The sequence below is a fragment of the Rhinolophus sinicus genome, chromosome 18 (assembly GCF_057876585.1).
Source record: "Rhinolophus sinicus isolate RSI-liver-muscle chromosome 18, RSI-T2T, whole genome shotgun sequence".
Lineage (NCBI taxonomy): Eukaryota > Metazoa > Chordata > Mammalia > Chiroptera > Rhinolophidae > Rhinolophus > Rhinolophus sinicus.
This window is the reverse complement of record NC_142518.1, coordinates 102,325,238-102,341,289: the sequence shown is the minus strand read 5'-3', so window position 1 is coordinate 102,341,289 and position 16,052 is coordinate 102,325,238. Positions and strand designations below refer to the sequence as shown.

Here is a 16,052-nt window from a genome sequence, read left to right as displayed (position 1 = left end):
AACAGTGCAGAGAATGCTAGATGATGATAAAGCAGGAGGAGGCCAGATCATCTAAGACATTGTAATGCACGTAAGGACACTGGATTTCAATCTAAGTATGATGTAAGGCCATTGGGGGATTATGTTGGAAATAACATAATTAGATTTATGCTTTAAGAGTAACATTGCAGGTTGCATGGGGAGAATAGACCATTTGAAAGATTCCATTTTCCATGAGTATGTCTGGCTAAGAATCCAGACCGTTCTCATGGTAAAAAGAAGTAACAATGCTGAATTAAAAGCAATCTCCTTAAAAACACTGGAAAACTGAAAAGCTAGTAAGAATTTATCAAGCCAATACACAAAGGAAGACAGGATTTCCAAAAGCAAGAAAACTGCTTTTGTTGCCAAACCTGTAAAAATGAAGCTTTGTTTGTATGCTCTCAGAGGCTGTGGAGAACAAAAGGCAATGCCTAGGACCTTCACAAGATGGGAGCTCTAACAGGAGACCCTACTTCCACAAATCTTACACCACATAAATTTACATCTTCAGTGTAAAGGGGAATGAGAAGTAAACTTGGCTCTGCTCCGCATTTATCCCTAATCTACAGCAAGGAAAATTGGGACAGCAAGGAAAATTGCCTTAGAAATGCATGTAGACAAAGGGGTGAGACACAGAGACTTTGCAACCAAAAGCTGACCCTAAATGAACTAAATTATCCAGTTAAAAGGAAAATGTTTTCAGGCAGGATTAAAAATTCCAAGTACATATTCATTAAAGAGATATCTTCATCTTGTTCCTTTGTTGCTTTTAGTTCTATATCCCACATGTGAGTGAAGTCATACGGTTGACTTTTTCTGTCTGACTTATTTTGCTTAGCATGATAATCTCAAGATTTAACAGTTTAGTGCTTACCAGAGGGTAAGAGGACAGGGGCGGGGATAGAAGAGGGAAAGGGGAATCAAATATATGGTGATGGAAGGAGAACTGACTCTGGGTGGTGAACACACAAGGTGATATATAGATGATGTATTACAGAATTATATACTTGAAACCTATGTAATTTTACTAACCAATGTCACCCCAATAAATTCAATGAAAAAAGAGAGAGAGACTTCTAAAGCATAAATGATGAAAGCAAAAGGATGAAGAAAACATATAGCAAAAAAATTCTAACCAAAATAAAAAGAATTAGAGCTATATTATATAAAACAAAATAGACTATAAGGTAAAAAGCATCACTTGAGTGATAAAGTATCTCTAAATATAAGCTCTATTAGGGCAGAGATCTTTATTTCCTGTTTGATCACTGCACCTAGAACAGTGCCTGGTGCATAGTAAATGCTCAATAAATAGTAAGTAGATGCTAAATAAATGAATGAATGAACTTCATAATCATAAAAGGTTTAACTCACCAGGAAGATATGACAATTTTAAATTTGTATGCATGTAATAAAATACCTACCGAACAGGCAAAGGAAAATTTAACATACGATAGGAAGGAAAAGATAAATTCACAATTAAAATGAGAGATTTTAATATGCCTCTCTAGATGATTGATAGAAGGACCAGTCAAAAGTAGCAGTAAGATATGTCATTCTTTAAGACAGACTATAAATTGGCAAGGATGTAAACAGGGAGAACAGTTAAGATGCTTTTACAAAAGTCCAGTTGAAATATGGTGTTGTGTTGGACTCAGTGGTAAGAGTAGAGATGGTAAGAAATGTTGAAATACTGAATATATTCTGAAGGTGGGAAAAATAGGATTTGTTTGTGGATTGCATGGATACCTGAGAGAAATAAAGGAGTTAAGCATAACTTCAGGAGTTTTGACCTAAGCAACCACGTGAATAGTGTTTCATTTATTGAAATGAGGTAAATGGAGAATGAGGAGGTTTGTACAAAAAGATGATTGTGATAATAGATTGAAAGATCAGTTCTGGATGTACTAAGATAGAGATGCCCTAAGTGGTATAAAGCAGTTAAATTGGAAAGAAAACCCTGAATTTCATAGAAGAGGTTGCGAATCAAATATAAATATAGGAATCATCAGCATAGGGATGGCATTAGAAGCCATACGTCTGGAAAGAATGGGGATCAAGGGTAGCCAATGAGATAGGAAGGAATAATCACGAAGGTAGGAGGAACCAGGACAGTGGCATATTCTGGTAGCCAAGTGAATAAAACATGCTTGAAAAAGTTACCAACGATCTCAAATGCTGCTCAGTGGTAGAATAAGATGAGAACTGAACATCGATCATAGGATTAAGCAAGATAAAAGTAATTGGCTGCTCTGACAACTGTGGTTTCAGTGGAATAGTAGGGATAATATCCTGATTGAACCACTCTAGTTTCAAGAGCTAAAGAGATCAAGTGGAGATAGTATGTATATGTTTTTTTCAGAGGGAAGCAATGAAGGGTGAGGAAAGGCATGGTAAAGTCAGAATATGTTTCCTGTCTTAAAATGGAAAAGGTAACAGTACATTTGCATGTTAACTGAAATGATGGAATCAAGAGGGAAAATAATTATGAAAGGAAGACAGGAGGAGGATTGCATGAGGGAATTCCTTGAGCGGGTGAGAGGATGGGAGGATGGGATCTAACATCTTTGATAGATGCCCATATAGTTCATGCACACTGACCAGGAGAGTAGGAAGAGTGTATTGGTACAAACGCATGTTGGTTAGTAGATCTGGTGGTAAGAGCAGCTGGAAGGTCTCTTCTGATCACTTCTATTTTTCTCACTGAAATAAGAAACTAAGTCACATGTGGGGGGCAGAGAGTTTATGGGAAATCTCTTTCACTTTTGCTCAGTTTTGCTATGCATCTAAAACTGCTCTAAAAAATAAAGTCTGTTTTAAAAACAGAAATCAAACAAGGTCACCAGTTATCTTAGGTTGTTTTCCTTAAAAACAGTCTCAGGCAGCAAGTTTTTACAGAATGTTTACTGAGAAATGCTCTCAGAAGATACAGCAGTAAGAAAACAAGGAAGGCAGGTTAAGGCAGAAGAAGGTGGCATGCAACACTGTTGCAACCAAGGTCTCAGTCAATCCTGCTTGAAACTCTGGAGTTGGCCAGTCAGGGTTGTCCCAAATTGAAGCAAGGGGACTGGGATTTCATGTCCCTGTATCAGGCAGTTTTTGGCCATGGCTCACCCACTGGAAGGGGACATAATCTTGGGCAAACCCATTTCCTGTAGACAACATGAATCACTACTTTCTACTTCTTGAACCTGTATGGTGGTTCCTTTCTTTGCTTCTCTCAGCATGAGGAGACTGATGGGACCAGTTGTCCCCACAGTTTAAAGCTCAATGGGACTCTTACTGTGTACCCTGTAGGAAGTGTACCCTCTGGGAACCAAAGCTTCTAAATCTGTAGAGCCTAAAATTAAAGGCATCTGGTCAACCAGCCAGGTCATTTCGCGTTTCTCATGAGTTTAATGTATTTTAAACTCAGCACTCTTCCCTTTCCACACAAACATGATGACCAGATGCATAACTCAAAACTCTGTCCATAGGGAGTATTTTCCTCATAGCTATTTTTCAAGGTCATCTATGAGTAGATTTCAGTACAGCAAATGTCCATTTTTGGCTCTATCCACATATTGGTTGTATTTGTTTACAAGGGCTGCCGTAACAAAGTACCACAGACTGGATGTCTTAAACCACAGAATTTATTTCCTCACTATTCTGAAGTCTAGAAGTCTAATATCTAGGTGTTGGCAGGATTAACTTCTGAGGCTTCTGTCCTTGGTTTGTATTATAGTGTCTTCTCTCTGCATCTTTACATGATCTTCCATCTGTATGTATCTATGTCCTAATCTCCTTACAAGCATACCGGTCATATTGGATTAGGGCCCCACCTAATGATCTTAGTACAACTGCATTATCTCTTTAAAGACTGTCTCCAAATACAGTCTCATTCTGAGGTACTGGGGGTCAGGATCCCCCCAAATTCAACTATTAATTTTGGGGGGAATGCAATTTAGCCCATAACACTAGGTGACAAGTAAACCAAGCTCATCATTTGCCATTCATGTCAGCCCATCATAAAGGAACTCCCATGTGACTGTGAATTAAAGGGGAGGTACCAGTGCAATAGCACAGGATGGCATGGGGATCGAGACCGCTTCTTTGCGCAGCTTACTATTGCACTCTAGGCCTCTTCAGTCCTGCTCTTGAATGCATCAGTTCAATTTTCCAATGGATTCCTGCTAAGTCTGCCTGTCCATATGGATCGGGAGGTCTGACAGGATCCAGCATATAATGGGCAGCTCCTGCTTCATGATCATTTGAAATCTTGTAATTAGATATTCTGACTCTACCATCCAGTAGAGTAGCACAGCAAGAGCTGATTTCTTAGATGGTTTATGATTCTTTGTTGCAGATGGCATAACCTTGAGATTGGGATCTGAATGGAGAGCCACTCTATTTACTACACCTGCCAACTTTGAGTTAAAGGATGATACTAATTGGAGGTAATGTCCACAACTCTTGCCATGACATTTGCGATCTTTCATATCTGCAGTGTGTCCCATTAGAGACCCCTTGCAACTCTAAAATCATCTGACAAATTCTATTTCACTAACCATCTAATCTGTGATCAGTCTGAATGGGAGTATTTCCTATTCCATTATCTTAGCTCTTAATTCTACCTTTCTTACATTGTTCCTCCTGCCTTTACTCCCTTATCCTCCCACCTTCTCCCCATGTTTAATTACTGATTCCTAAAAGGCCAGCATTAATATTCCCTAAAGTCTTGCCTAATGCCTCCAGCCTGTCTTCTCTGAACTCTAATGACACTTCATCATATATTGTTCCTTGTTTTGTAGTTATTTGTATCTATACATGACATCTATTAGACTGTCAGCTCTTAGGTGGAAGGATCTAAGTCTGACAAAGCCAAAGAATTATTCAGTATACAGAAACAAGCAATTTACACTCCTCAAAAAGTTCTAAATACTCAGCAGTGTTTCTAGTCCTCTCCACTGTTAAGGGAAATAGATGGGAGAACAGGGCTGTGAGAAATATGGATGGACCAATACAAATAGTAAGGCTCGAACCATGCATGGAAAGGAACAAGATATGTTAAACGGTCTTCTCAAGGGACCCCTTTCTTTCTTGGTACATACTACCCAGCCTAGTTCTTTATCTCCTATATGAATGTCCAGGTGCCAGAGCAGAACTTTCCCTCACAGAGGCCATTGGGACAGATTGAGTATTATCAACTGGACTCTATGGAGCAATAAGCTAAGGTACCAAGTGGTGACAGATTCTCCATTCATCTGGTAAGCCATCACTAAGCCTCAAAGTCCTAAGGTGCTCCTCTGGGTTGAACAGCCCTTTCTGTGACACGGTAGGCATATCCGAATGCAAAATCAAAGTTAAAATTCCAACAGAGCTAATAATCAAAGTGTTGAACTTTGCAGAGAGAGAAGAGAGAGATGAGGGGCAATAGTTCTCTTATCAGGTAAGGATCACAGAAGGGTGGCTCCTTACAGATTCTAGAACCTGACTGTGCTAACATATTCAAGAAAAAGGGAATAATCAGTGTCAGGGGAAAGACACATGCAACTAAACTCATCTTGCTTATACTTCTGTGTCACTTTAGAAATAGGAATTCTAATTGCCTAATGGACTAGCAATACGGAGTCACATAATAGAATCACAGCTGGAAAGAGAACTGACTCTGGTTGGTAAACACACAATGTGAGATACAGATAAAGTATTACAGAATTATACACCTGAAATCTATATAACTTTACTAACAATCATCACCACAATAAACTTTAATTAAAAAAAAAATCACAGCATGTCTAAACTAAAAATTATTTAATCGCCATATTAAATTCTCTAGTTTTACAAAGGAAAAAAACTGCGACGAAGAAAAGGGATGTGATTTGTGTGAGGGTACAGAGCTAGCTGGTGGCAGAACTAGAGACAAAACTCAAAATTCCTGATTCACCAGCCAGTGAAATACAACTGTAAGTCATTAGCAATTCAACACACATTTATGAAGCACCTGATATGAGTCAAAAAACAAAAAGTCACAAATAGCAAAATGTAACATGAGGGGCTGACTACAGAACACTGACATTGTCATTTTCCTCAGGAAGGACCAGCAGTTGACTAGCTTTTCTGGGTAACCCAAGTCCTACTTGAAATCTTCTCCAACAGGGATAATAACAGCTAAAGTTTCTTATCAACTTATCCTTTAAGACATTTAAAAAAACCTCTGTTCTCTGTACAAGTGCTGACTAACAGAAATCTACTGTAAGATAAATATGTAGCTTAAAATTTTCCAATAGGCACAATGAAAACATAAAAAGTAACCAATGAAATTCACTTTAGTAATATATTTGATTTAACCCAAAATATCTAAAGTATTATCACTTCAACATATAATTGATATAAAAAATTTAATGACATACTGCACATTATCTTATTGGTACTAAGCCTTAAAAATCCAGTGTGTATTTCTACATGCAGCAAATCTTCCTTTGAACCGACCACATGTCAGTTCAATGCAATAGTTAAATAGCTAGTTACTACTGTATTGAACATCACAGCTCCTTATCACATACTAGAAAAATCAGTCCCTGATGTATTTCTGAAAAGCAATTAAAATGCAACTCTAACATATTACATTTAATAATCTAATAAATTATAAAAAGTAGAAAATGCTTTTTTTAGATGGAGTCCTGTGATCTTCAGTTAAGTGCCCTACTTCCCTTGGTTATTCTATACCATACCTGAACACACCAGGTCATTGGAAAGGTTAAATAAAAAGAAGCAAAAAGAACATTAAAATAAAATGTTATATTAAACCCAATAGGTTTTTAATGATTTCTGGCCTTCATTTATTCCAAGTCTCTATAATTTGGATTAAACATTATTTTCACAGTGGCAAGTCAGAACAGATAACAACAGGAATAGAACCACTTTCTAGTAAGACATTAGGCAGTAAACTGTCCATTCCAAATTAGGTATTTTTTCCCCCAACATCACTGTCAAGACTAGGTTTTCATAAAAGGAAGATAATGTTACATGGAAGGAATTGCTAAACAGTCTAGAGGTTGCAAATACATTACCTAGTTAACAGATATTCATCACCTAGTTAATAGATGTTCATTCTCTATAACCTTGAAGAAATTCTGCCACAAAATTCAAATGTAACATACAATTCATTACAGGTTCTAGAGCCCAATGCTGCAAATCATGACTTGGCAATATTACAGAACCTTTCAAATGAGAACTTTCCAGAAAATCCATAATTTATAGTCACAGTAACTATAAATCAATGAAATGCTACAATAAATTTTAGATCCCAAGAAGACACAGTCTAACATTATAGTAGCTAGCCAGGAGAAGGTAGCTTCTGCAAAACCATTAAGCACCATCCTTTCAAGGGTACAGTTCTCCTATCACTCTAAAGAATAAGTGCTGAGGAAAAAATGAGGTACAAACCTTGGCTGTTTCTTGATTTTTTTTCATGAATCTTGCTTCGTGCATTGCCCTTGAAGGAATATCACCTTTCTTGTCCTGAAAAGTTATAAAACATACTATTTCATTTCCGGATCTCTGGGGGGAAAAATCTTACTTTACTAGTATCTCTAGTTGGCCTATAATTTTAAAATGTGTTGCTCTAGTTACTAAGGTGATAACGCCCTACATATAAAAACTGACTAAAAAGATTGTATGTTTAAAGGAAATGTCAGAAATTTTATTTCAATATAAGTTTACATTCAAATAGAGATATCTCCATAAACCAAAATGTCTGCCATTTTAGGGGATAGAAACCTGCCAATCGTTTTGTTGCCTTATGTAAATTCTGTAATACTCAATACATTTATCTGGGAGTATCTGCAAATTGGAGAGTATCCTAAAGAATGTGATCATGATGTTATGTAAGAAGAATTAAACCGTATCATCTGAGGAATGGTTGAGGGAAATGGAGAAAGACTGTGGGAAGATGCCGACTTTAATGTAAATACTAAGAAATCTGAAGGGAGAAATAATACGATAACAGTAGGGGACTTAATTCCCCATGTTCAACAATGGATAGAGCAACCAAACAGAAAATCAACAGGGAAACACTGGACTTGAACCATACATTAGACCAAATGAAGCTAACAGACATATATATAGAACATTCCATCAAACAGGAGCAGAATATACATTCTTGTCAAGAGCACATGGAACATTCTCCAGGACGGATACTATGATAGGTCACAAAAGAAGTCTTAGCAAATTTAAGAAGACTGAAATCATGCAAAATCCAGATACAGACACTATAAGAAAAGACAGTTACAGGCTTATATCCCTGATGAACACAGATCTGAAAAGCCACAACAAAATACTAGCCAATAGAGTTCAACAGTACATTAAAATGATCATAAACCATGGTCAAGTTGGATTTATCCCTGGGATGCAACAATTGCTCAACAGACGCAAATCAATAAATGTGATACACCCCATAAAGAGAAAGAATAAAAATCATAGGATCATCTCAATAGATACAGAAATTGCATTTGGTAAAATTCAACATCCTTTCATGATAAAAAATCTCAGCAAATTAGTTGTAGAAGGATTTTATCTCAGCATAACAGAAGCCATATCTGACTAGCCTACAGTTAACATCATATGCGAGAGTGAAAAGCTGAAGGCTTTTCTTCTAAGATGAGGTACAAGATGCCCACTCTTACCACTTCAATACAACATAGCACTGGAAATCCTTATCAGAGAAGTTAGGCAAGAAAAGAAAGAAAAAAACACCCAAATCAGAAAGGAAAAATTTCAACTGTCTCTGTTTACAGATGGCGTGGTCTTATATAGAGAAAACCCCAAGGACTCACCCCAAAACTGTCAGAACTAATAAACGAATGAAGTAAAGCTGAAGGGTTCAAAATCAATATACAATAGTCAGTTGCATCTCTATACACACTAACAACAAACTATTGGAAATAGAAATTAAGGAAACAATCTTTATTGACTAGTTTTGGGAGAGAAATGCCTTCTGCCAGCCTGCTAGGGATTCTGACACTTTGTTAGGCCTTTCCCATGGATATACCCGTTCCACACTTCTTGTTACCTCTTGTGGGGACTCTTGAGATTGTATGCCTTTCTTCATGCTGCAGTGGCAGGCCCAGTCCTGCCAGCCTCCAGTTTGCCTTCCCTAGAGTGGTGCTGACTGCTCATGTTTGTGTGCTTTACATCAAACCCTGCAGTCTGGACAGCTTTCTGTGCATGCTCCCTAGCCATCTGCAAAAACTTGCACTCGAACTAGAGCACATGCATTGCGAGCCAGCCAGTGTGGAGGTGTGTGTGGGTGAAGTATGCAGAGCACTGAGGGTGCCCAGGGCCTGTTGGGAGGATGCACAGCTGACACATCCCCAGTGGCTTGTGAGCAGGCTTTCTGATGAATTCGAGGCACTTTCCGTAGGACCCACATCCCTTTGATGCTTTCAGAGAACCCTGGGTGTTGTCCTTCCAGACCCTCCCTACTGTCCAATTATGCAGCACTATTTATTCTGGATGGGATGACAAAGAAAGGAGGCTGTTTGGCAGTCCCTGCACAGATGGGGAAGCTGGGTGGTCACTCACACACTCTCACTTTGCCCTGTGGCACTGAGCCGCCTTAGGGGAGGGAAAACACAGGTAATGTGAAACTATTCCTCGTATCTTCTTCGGTGCTTCCAATCTCAGAAATGTTTGTCCCAACGGTGTGTTGAAACTTCTCCACTGGACTCCTCGACTTGCACAATGGTACTCTCATCCCTGAGTGATGGTCAAAATAAGTATTCTTTGCTGAGAAGATGATAGGAAATTCCTATTCCGCCATTTTGTTGATGCCATGTAAGAACTCGGAAGTTTAGAGTTAAGTCTGGCTAACAGTGCTTCTTGAATAGTAAAAATATTGCCTAAGGTTGCATGTGATGTTTTGGGGCAGTGATGTGACCCTTGTGGCAGACATCAGAATAAAAGCCTAGGAGTTCTTTTGCTCAGGTCTCCATGGATCCAACAGAGTTTTGCATCTGTCATCACTTTGGGCGTGTCCTCCTTCAAACTAACTGAAAGGAAACATTCAGAAGCTGCCCTACTTCATATATCTCCTATGCCTATCTGCCTTCCATTCTTTTTTATCTTAATACAGCTTATGAGTAGAAACAATAGATGTCCATAAATTTGATTTTCACCCATCCCCAGACCTGCTCTGGTCTTCTTTGACCAGAGCCTAAGGTATCATTACATGGAAAATGATGAAGCTGTTACCAATGATGTTACAGGAACCTTAAGCTCTTATAGCAAAATTTTATGACATATTACATCCAAAAAGGAATCACTAAACAGCACCATAGAATGAGATAGTATTAAATTACAGCTATATATTTAGACACATACATAAAAACAATATCAGAGAAAAATGTATACCAGCTTGTTCACAGTTCACATCTCCATATGTGAAATTATATTTATTTCCCTTCTTTGTAGTCCTATGCATTTGCTACATTTATTAATATGCATTATTTTGGTAATCAGAAAAAACTATGCTATGTCACAAATATAAGTAAATAATGAATTCCATAAACTTTATTTTTTTATGGTAGTTCTAAATTAGCCCACTTTTTTCAACAATACGCTGGAAAATTCCAACTGCGTTTGATGAGAATGATAAAGGCCTGTGGGGGGAGGGATGAATTGTCTCATTTTCTATTTTTAATAATGGTGTCATGGATAATTTTTAATGTTTGATTAGAAAACTAACATAAGTTGAATTTATCTAGGAATTCAATTCATATATATGAGTTTAAATACATAAAATTAAAACTCTCATTTTAAACACATAAATAATTCAGATTAAAATAATTCAAGACAGTTCATTTAAACCCTTAAGATTAAACCTCTTAATTTAAATAAAGAAAATATATTATTTCCATTAAAAATTGTCTTCTGGGAAAATGTAGCTTGTTCCTACAAGAGGAAAAATAATAAACTGGTGACCTGAATCTGCTAAATACCTCACTGTGAATTGGACAAGTCAGATTTATCTATCTATCCTGTATCTGAATATGATCAGGAATGTATATAGACAATACATATGTTTCTACAGAGCAGCCTTCTAAAACACTTTACCATTCCAAGTTTATTCCTTGAGTAGGATATATTTTCCTCATGTATAAAATGTAGGAGTTGGAATAAATGACCTATGATGACCCTTTAACGGGGCAATCCTACAGACACACCAGCTCCATAAAGGAACCTGTGTTAATGTGAAGTCACCCCCATCTTATACAGAGTTTCAAAATACTAAAGAACACACTTGTGCCCAGGAAGGAATACCCTTCACCAATCTGACCCAATGACCATGTTGCATTAAAATTCCTTGTTACATCTTAGTAAACACTATCATCATTAATCCTATAATTGTGACACCAATGAAATTAACATTTTTCCATTTTAAATGTTCCCCAGAACAAGAAGCTATATTTTGTTATTCTGATTATATTTGATTATTTCAAAAATTAAATTAGAACTTCTAACACTGCATCTCATAGTCACATTATCATTTAGTAAATTCATTATAATTAACATCACCACTAAGACTACCAAGGGAACTAATATATGACTACTGATTTATCATTTTACCAATGAAAGCTCAAATGTACGGTTTTATCCCTTTCGTATGTGATTTTTCCTTTACCTCATTCCAATAAATAAAGTCTTTAATCATCCATTGTTTGACATATAAGCTAATTTGTGTAATATATTTCCTCTTTATTATACAACTCTTTCTCCCTCATTTCTTAAACTAGATATTCACAAATGAAATCAATTTATTAAAAGACTTATATGTTATTATAATGGTAAGTAGTACTGCATTATTGGATGCTTTTCTAATGGTTAAGTAAAACATTTCTTGATTGCTAAATATTCATTTTAGTAGGCATTTAAATTCTTTTAGTCTAATAATTTCAAAGTTCCTATAATGATGGGTCCCTGCCTGCCTAAATCTGAGGGGCCTACCAGTGACAACTCTGCGGCTAAGGACACCAGGTCTAAACTATAAGCCTGTCCAGCTTCATGCCCATTTCTCTTCTCTGTAATGCAAAACTCCTAGAAAGAGTTGTCTATATTGTTTCTATTTCCTCATGAACCCAAACAAAGCTTACGCTCCAACCACTCCAATAAAACTGTTCAGGTCAAAAATAACTGAAATGAAATGAATTGAAACCCACTATTTATTTCCGAAGCCTCATCTTATTAGACATATCAGCAGCATTTGACTAAGTTGATCATATAGATTCTCCACCCTGATACACTTTCTTCATGTAGTTTCTAGAATACTACACACTCAGATTTCTTCCCAACTCTGTGGTCACTCCTTCTCAGACTTCTCAATTGTAGAGTGTGCCCCAGGGCCCTTGAAGGAGTCTAATAACACTCACATCTTTGGTAGTGTCTTTGTCTCTTACTTAAGTGCCATCTACTGGGGTTCCCAAAGAAATGTATACACATTTTAAGAGGCATTAACACGTTGGTCAACATTGCTCAAGCAGTAGTTCACCATAATCAGAAGTGTTTGGATGCTGATGGTAACCACTTTGAGCACCTCATGTAATTGCAGAAGTCAAATGTGACTTGTATTCATCTTTTGTTATTGGTAATATATTGAGTATTACAATTTTAATACAGTTTTTTCCTTTCTTAAAGAGTGTATAAATTTTTTGGCACCCTCTGTATATGCCGATAACTCCAAAATTTATGTCTCAAACCTAGATCCCTCCCTTGAACTTTAGACTTACGTATTAAAAATTGGAATGCCTATTAGTAATAATAAATAATAGTAATGATAACAATAATAAAAGCTAATGTTTCTATGGCATTTATTATTTACCAGACCTTACTGTAAGCATTTTTAATTAACTCAATCCTCACAATAACCCTTAATGCAGGAGCCTGACTTAAGCTTTGATTGCCCTGGAGGCACCCGCTTCAAAGAGGCATCCACTTCAAAGATGGCTATCTCAGACAAACCCACTGCCAGCCACAGGACCAGATAAAGAACCAGTCCGCCTTCCCCCACCCTTCTGCAGGCCCCTTTGTTTTAGAGATCTTGGATGATTTCTATAACTGACCTTAGGGGCTGCTTTTTTTTTTCTTTGTTGAACTTGAAACATTCCCGCTCTAATGTTTTAAATTCACCAATACAGAGTGAGCCTGGAAAAACCCTAGGCTCCCACCCTCGACCCCACTAAAAGCAGAACCCCAGCCTCCTCCCCTCTCTCCCTACTCTCCCTGACACACCAATCTCACCATGTGGCCCCAAGTAATTTCCAGGACTTGTAAGTAATAAACTTGTTTATTTCAAAGTTTCCTGATGGTTATTGCTGAGGGCGTCTTGCAGCATAATAAGAACAAGGGCCAGTCCAGCCACAACGTTGGTTATTGATAGGCTGAGACTGTCAAAAACCAAGTATGTACTATTATCACCCCCATTCGAAGATGAGGAAACAGGGACACAGACAGATGGAGTAATTTGCTCAAGGTCACACAGTTGCTGAGTGGTGGAGCGAGAATATGCCTTCTTATAGTTTGGCTCCAGAACCTGTTCTCTTAACCATATGCCATCATTGGCAGTAATTAATAGGCATCTCAAACTCATCATGGCCCAAACTGAACTCCCGTTCCCCTCCCCACAGCCTTGTTCTTCCAGAGCTCCCCGCCCCCGTCAGGAAATGGTAACTCTAGTTTCTTAAGGCAAAAATGTTGATGTCCTCCTTAATTCCCCACCACCTCACACAACCCACATCTGTTTCATCAACAAGTCCTGTTGGCTCTAACTTCAAAATATATCCAGAATCTGACACCTTCTCCATAATCCCCAGGGCTACCATTCTGGTCCAAAAACACCATTATCTTTCACCTGGAACACTGCATAGTGTTGCCAGTGGGCCCCTTGCCTCCATCTTTGCCTCCCCTGCTTCAAACTCTGCAGTGGATTCCCATCTCCCGGTAAAAGCTCGATTCCTTATAATGAATGGTCTACAAGGTATTGCATGCGCTTCCCCTATATCTTATGACTTCCCCTCATACTACTCTCCTGTTCACTCATTCTGACCCAGCTGTAGTGGCCTCCTAGTCATACCTGGAAACATCAGGCTTGCTCCTACTTCGGGGCCTCTGTAATTGCTGTTCCGTCTGCCTAGGAAGCTCTTCAGATATTCGCATGGTGCGCTCCTTCGCTTCCTTCAGACCTTTCCTCAAATGTCATTTCCTCAGTGAGATTTCCTTGGCTACCCTATCTCATTTCACCCCTACACAACCATTGCACAATCCCTCCTGCATGCTTTATTTCCCCAGATTTGACTTATTTAGCTCATTTATTGCCTATATCCTCCTATGAAAAGATAGATTCTATGGTAGCAGGATTTCTGTTTGTTTTCTTTGCTGCTATGACCACAGTGTCTAGAATGGTGCTTGGCACATAGGTGACACTCGCTAAATATTTGTTGGGAAAAAATAAATGAATGAAGCCAAATAACATTTTTACCAGTGGGAATTTCTGGCACAAATACCGGTAAGGTGGGTTTTCCCTTGGTTAAGCCTAAGTGGTAGCTCTGCTATCTTTCTCTTAGAGAAAGACATCTTTCTCCCAGATTTTTTGCTCATCCCAGGCTTCTACTTCACATTCTTATACTGTGTTTCCCCGAAAATAAGACCGGGTCTTATATTCACTTTTGCTCCAAAGATGCATTAGGGCTTATGGTCAGGGGATGTCATCCTGAAAAATCATGTTAGGGCTTATTTTCAGGGAAACACAGTAGATGCTCACTAACCTGGGACTAAACTTCTGAGCAGATCAAAGTCTCCTACAGGCTACATTTGACCTACATAGCATTAACCGGAATATCAAGCATAGATATCCCAAAGTTTTGCAAAACTTTGTTTATAGTGACTCTTCTAGCCAATATCCCTATAGCTCCTAAATTGCAATACCAGAGTTGCTTGTACCTTGCTGTCACCTTTTTAAACTCACAGTTGACTCGCGGACAATATACTCTAAGGCAGAAGCGCCTTTCTTCCACAGTTTCAAGCCTATGAATTGTAAAGAAATTAATGGGAGGACAAAACCCCCATTAAGCCTTAATTATGAACACTCAGTACTGATTTTTTTTTTTTTTAAAAAAAGGAACTGAAAAATATCCATCCTATTGATCCTTCATTCTACGAAGAGATTTCCAGCTGAAACCCTTTCTGGCACTAGAGCTGCATGTGTACGGGAATTCTAATTGAACTCTTCGAAAAACAGAGCCTCCTTGTAAAGTATGAAGAGTCTTTGCACACATCTTCATGAGTCACTTGCTTAACAGTATTTATCTTAATGGGGGCATTCAAATATTACATTTGCCACCAACATTGGTGGAATTCTGTTACACTTTTAAAATAAATACATGTCACAGAGCACCTAGCTTGGGTAGCAGCTGGCATGAAAGAAAGTGTGTTGCAATTTTAAGACCAGTGCCTCTGAGCATTTTATAGAGACCTTTTTATTAAAGTACTCCATTGCCCTATTATTTGAGCTGGCATTTTGGTCTTACCTTGAGGATGCATAACTGACCCAGAAACCATTTCATGATTATCAGACAGTGACTGCTGTAAAACAGTAAGTGAGGTATTTTTTCTCAGTTCCAGGGTTATTAGCCTTAGACAGCTTAAGTACAGCAGTAACTGCTGATCCAGCTAGTAAAGTATGAAGGGAAATGAAGCTTGTGGTCTCTGGGAGATTCTGATTCTTCCACTACCTGCCATTAGCAAAAGTAAGTTTTATTAAGTCCAAATTTGTTTAGTCAATTGGGGACTAATGGTGGGCTGTGGAGTTGCTTCTAAGGTGTGCTTAAACTGGTTATTTATTTTGAAGTAAGTGGGGAGAACCAAAGGGGAAATTGCAACCCAGGAACTTTTAACTCCATCTGTGTGACCTTGGATAGACTGGACTTATTTTTTCAGGCAGAGAAAGATTTGCAATATTCTAACCCAAGAGGACCTAACCTAAACCCAGATGGTACAGAAGA

General features: G+C 38.1%; 1 protein-coding gene across 2 annotated transcripts in view; it reads right to left on the bottom strand.

The window, feature by feature from the left end:
- The window catches only part of LOC141569587 (endogenous retrovirus group K member 5 Gag polyprotein-like), a 579,116-nt gene that overhangs the window by 475,102 nt on the left and 87,962 nt on the right, over positions 1-16,052 (bottom strand). For both annotated transcript variants that reach the window (XM_088794787.1, XM_088794785.1), the window contains exon 2: positions 7,447-7,521. The gene's annotated coding sequence lies outside the window, so the exon portion shown is untranslated. The remainder of the gene's footprint in view (positions 1-7,446; positions 7,522-16,052) is intronic.